This window comes from Phalaenopsis equestris, unplaced genomic scaffold, assembly GCF_001263595.1.
Source record: "Phalaenopsis equestris unplaced genomic scaffold, ASM126359v1 Scaffold232418, whole genome shotgun sequence".
NCBI lineage: Eukaryota > Viridiplantae > Streptophyta > Magnoliopsida > Asparagales > Orchidaceae > Phalaenopsis > Phalaenopsis equestris.
The window spans coordinates 152,578-161,935 of record NW_018250383.1 but is presented as its reverse complement, the minus strand read 5'-3'; positions in this window follow the sequence as shown (position 1 = coordinate 161,935).

Here is a 9,358-nt window from a genome sequence, read left to right as displayed (position 1 = left end):
GATTGAACTATCACTGTTAAAATATTCATAATGTCCTTTGTAAAACTCAAGTCCGGGTGAGACCCGAGTTGTTGTGGACTCGTCAATCTAACTACCACAAAAGAACATACAAGTCTAACCATAATAAGAATTTAAGGAATCATCACCCTCATGACACACAAAAAGTACATCAAACCACTTACAATCCAAACATCTACCAAACATCATGCAAACTGATCAATCCACACTTAAGCAACCACAATACAACACTAACAATAATCATGACTCTTAAGCCTAAATCAAACCAAACAGATAACTATGGGTTGTCTCCCATAAAGAGCTTGGTTTAACGTCGCTAGCCCGAGAAATGATTCCACCTGGATCAAAATTCCAATTAAGTAATCCTTGATCAATCGTCTAATCTTTTCCAGATCAAGGTATTACTATAAAATCCTCAACTTTTAATTTTTCATTCAACTCTTTCTTTTCATATTGATTCTTATCATTGTTCCTAATATTTCTTTCTAGATCCAGTATTCTCTCTAATATTCTTCTATTAATTTTTTCAATTTTCATATTAATATCATTACTAAAATTTATAAGAAATGGATCTTTATATGATAATTCAAGATCCCCCAAATTTTGGATTAGATTCTCTCTAGATAATTCAGATTCTGGATCAAATTCTTCTATGTTACTCTTCTGTTTCAAGTTATCTTCCAATTCTTCCCCTCAATATTGAGTACATGGTGGAGGTGGTCTTTCTATATCTATCTTAGTTAAGGAAATAAGTTTTTCTGATTCCATAAGAATTTATTCCATTGGTCTTTCAATATCCTTATCCTCTTTTCTCAACTCAAAGTTTTTTTGAAATATATCCTCAAATTCTCTTCCAAGTCTTAGTTCAATAATTTTATCTTGTTCTTTATTCAATTCAGGTTTTTCTTGAGATTGAGTCAAATCTAAGGATATAAAGACTAGTGGTATAAAGACTATAGTGGTGTAGATGAATTCCCTAAATTGGTAGACTTTAAAATAGTATAGGGTACATTCATCTTAAGTTCATACGATTTCTCAACAGATGGAATTAAAAGTTTACTATTTTTGGTAGTGTCCATCATTTCACACCTCTCCTGAACATACATATAGTCTTCTTTAAACAACATTTTAGACTCATCAAGAAAGCCCATTTTTATCTCATATGTTAACTTACTCTCAAAACTTTTCTGAAAATAGTTTTTACTTAGATAATCAATTTCATCCATCCAAAAACTACCATCATCTTTTCCCTCAGCTGGATATTTCATAGCCTTTAAAACATCAAAAGCGGTTTCATGGTCATTAATATTCATATTTAACTTTACATTTTCCACATCTATCATAGCTTGTCCAGTAATAAGAAAAGGTCTCTCCAAAATAATGGGATATTCTTTATCTTCCTCCATATCTAATACAATAAAGTCCATAGGAAAGATAAATTTATCCACTTTAACAAGCACATCTTCTATAATCTCTTTTGGATAAATGATAGATCGATCAGTTAACTGAAGAGTTATAGTAGTGGGAGAAATATCGGCTAAACCTAACCTCTTAAATATAGATAGAGGCATCACATTAATGCTCGATCTTAAATCACATAAAGCTTTTCCACATAATCTTTTTCTAATTACAAAAGGAATTGTAAAGCTACAATGATCTTTAAGTTTTCGAGGAAAATTTTTCTGAAGTATTGCGCTGCACTCCTCACTTAGTGCATTCACTTAGTGCAACTGTCTCGTAATCCCAAAATTTCCTTTTCTTGTTTAATATCTCATTCATAAATTTTGCATAACTTGACATCTATTTCAAAGCTTCAGCGAAAGAAATATTTATCATAATCTTCTTAAGTACGTCCATGAACTTTGAAAATTTTTTATCCAACTCATGCTGTCTAAGTCTTTGAGGAAATGGAGGTGGTTGTCTTTTTAAATTGATTTTAGTTGTAGATATTAATATTTCCAGATCCTTAGAAACATGTTCTTCAGGTCTTTTAGTTTCCTTTGTTTCTCTCACAATATTTTTCTCTTTTCTAACCACAACCTCTATCTCTCTTCCACGTTTTAATTGGACAGCTTCTACTTGTTCATTAGTGTTCTCTTTAAGGTTGATCTCAATGTAGCTAGGAAGTGTTCCTTAGGGTCTATTGCTAAGTGAATTAGCAATTTGTCCCAGTTGATTCTCTATGTTTCTAATCACACCATTTTGACTTTACAACTGGTTTCCCATTTGCAATACCACTTCTTCTAAAGACATCTTCTTATCCTTAAATTGTTTATCATTGTTAGAGTCCAGTGGATATGAAGATTTATAGTTTGTGTTCCCCTGATTATTCCAACTTCCATAAGGATTTGCATGACTATTTTGCCATTGTTGGTTTCCACTCTCAGTAGTATGATACCAGTTAACATTAAGATGGTTCCTCCAAAATGGGTAGTAAAAGTTAGAATACGAGTTGTTTCAGGTATTTAAAGTCTCATATAAAATGTTAGAATCAATCATATGTCCTAATGAACTTTTCTCACTTACTGGAGTAAATTGAGGTTGGTTCATTCTAAAATGGTCCAACTTCCTTGATATTGCAGAAATCTGAGATGCTAGAGTTGTAATCGCATTTGTATCATGAACACTGGCTACCTTCTTAGGATTTACCCTTGCAGAGGGCCATTGAAATTCATTTGTAGTCATTTATTCAATTAATGCATATGCTTCATCAAATAATTTTGACATTAATGATCCACCAGTGGCAGCATCAATTATAAACCTAAGAGATTCTCCTAACCCATTATAAAAAGTTTGAATGATTAACCAATCAGGCAGAGCATGATGTGGACACTTTCTTAGAAGTTCCTTAAATCTTTCTCAGGCTTCGTATATTGATTCCCCTTCATACTGACAAAATGAGATAATATCTTTTCTAAGTTTAGTAGTCCTTGAAGGTGGAAAATACTTAGTTAGGAATTTTTGAGTTAACTCCTCCCAATTTTTAATAGAGTCAGGTGCTAATGAGTATAACCAAATTTTAGCCCTATCCCTTAGTGAGAAAGGAAAAAGCCTTAGTCTGACAGCATCGTCTGACATGCCGTTATAACAAAATATAGCACAAAGTTCTAGAAAACAAGATAAGTGTAAATAAGGATCCTTAGAAGGAGTTCCCCAAAATTGATTGTTCTGCAACAGTTGGATAATCTCTGGATTTATTTCAAATGAGTCAGCTTCTACGATATGGGTTTATATATTTGAGTGAATTTCATCTGTTGTAGGATTTATGTAGTCCCTCAATGAAGTATGATGATTTTCCAAGTTATTATCTTGAAAGTTTTCCACTTCCATTTCTATTTTTTTGAGTCCTTTCTGTATTTTTATATTATTATTTTTTTTTAAACTTGGGATTATAAGGCACAAGTTCTACAGATCCTTTGTTTAGCATACGTAACACAACAAATAATACATTAACAATTAAACAAATAATAGATGAAATACATTCAAGACAACAAAATATTTTCACGAACACCTTATTTTCACACAAACAATTTTTTTTTTCACAACACTTTTTCATATGAAAATACTTTCACAAAAAATAGTTTTTTACGACACTATAGTTTTTCAAGTTTAAGCCTAATTTCTTCAACTAAAAGTCTCTTAATGTTCTTACCGAAGCTTCCCCGGCAACGACGCCAAAAATTTGATTCAACTTTTTTATATACCTAAAAAAACAAGAATTTGACACCACTACTAGAAGATTTAAATCCCCGGCAACGGCGCCAAAAACTTGATGCTACTTTTTTATATACTTAAAAATACAAGAATTTGACACCACTACTAGAAGATTTAAATCTCCAACAACGACGCCAAAAACTTGATGTGAATTTTAATATGCAAGAATTTATGAACCTAGATTTATATATTTATAATGATTTTGTAAAGTCACAATTTCAAACGCAAGTATACGTATCACTCAAGTAATCAAGTATACGTATCACTCAAGTAATACAGGGCTCTAGTGGAGTCTCGTTTATCGATCCCACAGGGAAGCGAGGTAAGACGTCTTTAGTCAAATTCTAATCTACTACTATTTGTCCTTAGTTTGAAAGTACGATTTAATAAGTTTCACTAACAAATACTCTTAAATGTAAGCTTTAAGTTTAACACAACTAATAACTACTCCTAAATGTAAATATTAATTCTAAAAATAACCCTTTTTGGATTAATTGGTTTGGAGATTTTTGAGATATTAAAAAAATACTATTCTTATGTAATGAATTGGATAATGTAAAAGAATGAGATGCATTAAATATTGTATGTGCCAAATAGGAGCAATTCTATTCTTTACCCTTTGGTCCAATCATAAAGAAGATTAACTAATTTGACTAATCCTACGCCTGTTTACTGAATTTGCGGCTAGGCTGGGAGGATACCGGCTCTCACTTTGTTTTATTTCATATTGCGCTTAAGAATTTAAAAAAATCTCCACTTTAGTTTCCAAACCCTAGGACCAAATTGGGGATTTTAGTCTATCACCCTAAAATCTCCAATTCTACGCCCATCAAAGTATATTTCCTTATTTATTTACATTCAACTCCATTTACTCCCATGAATGTCCCATGAATGTCACCATCCATAAAATTTGAATGTGGTTCCACTTTGTTGAGAATTACACCGCCCTTTTGGATCAATGAAATTACAAAAAATTTTAACACTACAACGGGCCCTTGTTATATTGTAAATGAAGTGCAAGTAAAAACCATCACATTTATAATTAAATCTTCTTCTAACAAGCATCCCAAAATCCTAAACATGAATTCTACTCATTTTAAAAGAAAAGTAAAGTGAAAATAATGACATAATCTTCTCATGCCACTATTTCCAAAGAAGAAGAAAGAGTAAGAGAAGCCCATCATAAAACACGAAGAAAACACAATAGAAACTTCATTTAACCAAAGTAAATCCACTAGATAAGTGTTTGCAAAAATCAAAAGATAATGAAGAACACAATACTTAGCCTTTTCCCTTTGAAAGAAAGACGAATATCTCTCCTACAAAGTCTCCCGCTGATCCATGCAATGCTAGAACATCTCCTTACAAATTCTCTCAAAATCTCCTCTCCAATCTCTCCAAAAGGGTAGAAATCTACATTTCTACTCCTATTCTAAAAACCCTAAACTTTCTCCACACTTTTCCTAACATTCCTCTCACAAAAAAACCACTTTTTCTAACCTAAATTTGTTCTTTTAAAGTGTAGGGACGAAGTTTGAAGAGTTGTCGCAAGAATTTTTTCAAAAAACTTACAAATACGTCGAATCTGGGCCCATAACTGCTAATAGTCGGTCCGGAATCTTCCTGGATGCAGTAGGCGGGCTCGAGGGCGTTGTCGGCGAGCATTTCTGTCATTTTTCAGTCTTCTCGGGAAAATCTCACCATCGGCGAGCTCGAGGGTGCCGTCGGCGAGCTTGAGGGAGCAGTCGGCGAGCTCAAAGGCGCTGTCGGCGAAATTTCTGCGCAGCTCCACCATTTTGCTCCGTTTTAGCTCCGTTTCTCACCATTTCAGTTGTATTGTGTTCCTGACAGATAGCCCTGCAAAATAAACATAAAAACAACCTTCCGTTAAAGTGTAATTGCATTCAAAAATATGCAAGAAGAGTAAAAGAGATTAAGCATCGAAAAACTTATCGAAAGGTGACAGGACAAAATTTCATTTACTGCTTGTTTTTGCTCCAAATTGCACCATTTTTATTTTTTTTTCTCCAAAAATCCATTTCTTTTGCCTGAAACCAAAAACATGCAAAATACCTTCCTTTAAAGTGTAATATCATTAAAATTAAGCATAAAATATATATGAGAAGTCAAGCATTTTTTAGGCATGTCCGACTCCCCTGGGAACAAGTTTTTCTCTCCATTTAAATCAAGAAATATTATCTTCATACATCGGTAATGTGTTCATGTCCCTCATGAACCAATTTAACTTTCTTCCATTGGCATGCTTTACCCATTTATATCTTGGGAAAGTACGGTCAACTCTTTTGGACTTCAAAATCGCCTTTTCAATCACCTCTGAACAGAGAGGTTCAGGAGCCCATTAAGAACTTTTTAATCTTCATGTGGGGTCGGACCCCAATAGGTGTATTGGTGGAGTAATTCTACCTGGGCATTGTGCGTTGTTAAGTCAGTCCCACACTGGGTCCTAAACACTTCACATCTCCTTTTTGACTTTAATTTGCTATTTTGCAAATTAAATCGAATTGCGTCGTGCTGTGCACGCTTTTTAAATTTCCTTATATTAAAAAAAAAATTTCTACTTTTAAACTAATTTTACTAAAATTTTAAGCCCCCCCATAAATTAAATAAAAAAAAACTTACCCGGTCTATAGATCGACTAAGACTACGATGTTTTGGCCAAAAAGCTAACCCCAAAGCTTTCTCTTTCAAAGTTGCAGCAATTGCGTGCCCAACGCTCACTTTTTCCTGCAACCTGCTGACGAGCCACGATGCCCGCAATGTCACTCTCACCATCAAGTTTGGAGCAGGATTTGAAGATCTCGAGGATGTTTTCTGGAAATCCCCGTTCATCATAATGAAATTCTTCGCTCTAGAGGTTCAAGAACCATATGCCGAGTTTAACCTGAACTACCTTCAAGACTTCCCTTCTTGTAAGAGGGTCAAGACTACTGCCGCCACAACACCCACCAAGCCTGTTGTTCTCGTTGCTAATAAGGGAAAAGAATTTATGATCATTAAAGATCTGACTGAGGGATTGGCTGTCTCTCCACCAGTATTTGAAATTAAATCAAGTTTAAAGGCTACACCGCTAACTTATACCCAAAGGAGAAACCATAATAGGAGGGTTCGGAGGGCTACTAAAGTTCAAGCTCCTACGGAGATACCTGTTGAGGAAGATCCTCACCAGGATGAGTCAAGATTACTGGAAACATATCCACTCCTGCGAGGAAGTAGATTCCATCCTTTAATGGGTACAAAGTATCCAGAAAATTGCCTCTACTTTACCATCACTTCATGAACTTGGTGAAAAGAGAAAGAAGTCCACTCCTATCACTCGATTCAGTTTAGTTTTCAAGAGGCTAGCTGCCATGGAAGGTTGCTCAGTTAGTGAACTACTCAAACAAGTGGGACATGCAATATCCCCTCGCATAAAGAAAGAAATATTAAGGGACGTCATATTTGCAAGACGATCTCAAAAATTAACTGAAGCTTTGCCTGCTCGTATTTCTGTCCGGTTCCATTTAGGGAGCAGAGTTGATACAACCATAGTTACATTCGATTCTACCATTACTAGACTTGAAGGTCGTCGACCAGCCAAGGCACGATTAGGTCCAAGAATTCTACCAATCACCCACCTCAAAGATATTCCTAAATTCTTGAAGGAAAAGATGAAGAAATTACCCGATATTGTAGTCCGTATGAACCATGGGGAGCATACTTCTCTTCACATACCGATGTTTCTGCTGAGACTCTTCATCTCAATACTTCACCGTCAAAGAAAAAGGTGTGGGTACCTAAGGCGTTGTACTGATATGGTCCAGTAAGCCCGCAATGCAAGAACATGAAATGAAGCCAGGGTCCGAAGTATCTGACATTGTCGCAGCAATTGCCAGTGAGATAGAAGAACAAGAGGAGGAGGTCCAGCAGGGTCCTCCAGATTTTAAGGCAATTTAAGAATCAATAATTGAAGGAAAAGTTGAAAAGCTCAGGGTCGAGATTTCTGAGTTGGCTCGGGAACATGGAGTCTCCATTGACGATGATGAAGATTTTGACTATAATGATTACCTCAAAGAAGATTTCATGGATATCCATGTCCGAGGCTCAACCTCTCGTCGAAGAGAACGCCGTAGATGAGCTGCGTAGGGCTATCCTCCTAAGGGATGAGCAAGTCAGCCAACTGGAGAAAAGGATAGAAGAGATGGCCGCAGCCATGACTGCTATGGCCACAATTCAAGGAAAATCTCAACCCTCACAGTTAGCATCTCCAGAGGTCAACCAACAAGAAATTATACATATTACAAATGAAAGAAGAGAAGTTGCCTCAGCAAACTGGGATGAGCAACCAAAAAAGGATTCTCCATCGAGCGCCATGCCGTAGAAGGAATTTAAGCATATGGTCAAGCAAGTTCGGGAGGCCTTAACCCAATCTAAGGGTGGTGCATTAGTTTTAAAGGGCATACCTTATCCGGAAGAATTTGATGTCGTACCCTTCCCCAAGGGTTTCATGTTGCCAAACTTTAAGGTATTTGATGGGACTGGAAATTCCAAACAACACATAACACATTTTTGAGCCAATTGTGACAACATACTATTTGTGAAAATAATTGCCGGAGCGCAACACCATGTCTCTATAAGAGAGCTCATGATGTAAAAGCAAAAGCCCAACGAGACTTTGGTGGACTACATCTTGAGGTGGAGAAACCTTATCATGAAGTGTGAACCTCAGCTACAGTAACATCATGTGATTGAGATTTTACTCAAAAGCATTCATGGGCCAGTAACTTTCATGCTCAAGGGAATCACCATCAAATCCTTCGAGAAGCTACTTAACAATGCCGACAGTCTTCAAGAAAAAATCAAACATATGGATTCTCATGAGAAATCCAAGAAAACCAGAGTATTTGGAAAGAAGTTAGGAGCAGTAGCAACTATCAATAAAGGAAAATAACCAATGAAGATATATCCAAAAAATCCTATCCAATATTCACAACATGCTCAGAAATAAAGTAGCCAGTTCAACCAACGAACGCCTCAAGGAGGATCATCCTGAACGGAGAATAAAAGAATATATTTAATAGAACGATAGAAAATGGTGTATTCTCTCAAAGATGAAACCGTATCTAAAATGTTCAGGAGTCTGAAGAAGCCTGAATTCAGACTACCAGATCCAAAGAAACCCGAAGAGGTCGACAAGAAGGATGAACCAAATTATTGCCCATACCACAGGTTGCTTGGGCACATTATAGAAGAATGTTTCATCTTTAAGGATTGGCTTGAGAAGAACCTTAAAGAAGAAAATATAACTATCCCAAAAGAATATTTAAAAGAACTTGAAGAAGATTCCATAAATATGATTTCGGTTGAGCCAATCTCTCCAATTGATCCATATACTAGAGAAGAGGGTCATAAACCAAATTCAGGATGCATCAAAACAATCTTCCACATATTCTGGAGAAGATGGATGGAATACAGTCTGGAGCAAATCGTCCAAGAAAATATTGAACCAAATTAAGAATGCTTCAAAACAAGCCTCTATTCAGAATCTTCAGCTTCCAAACCCGAGACAAAGATTTCACCAAGAGATTTGTCATCGTCAAAGACAAAAAAGAAGAAGAACACTACAACA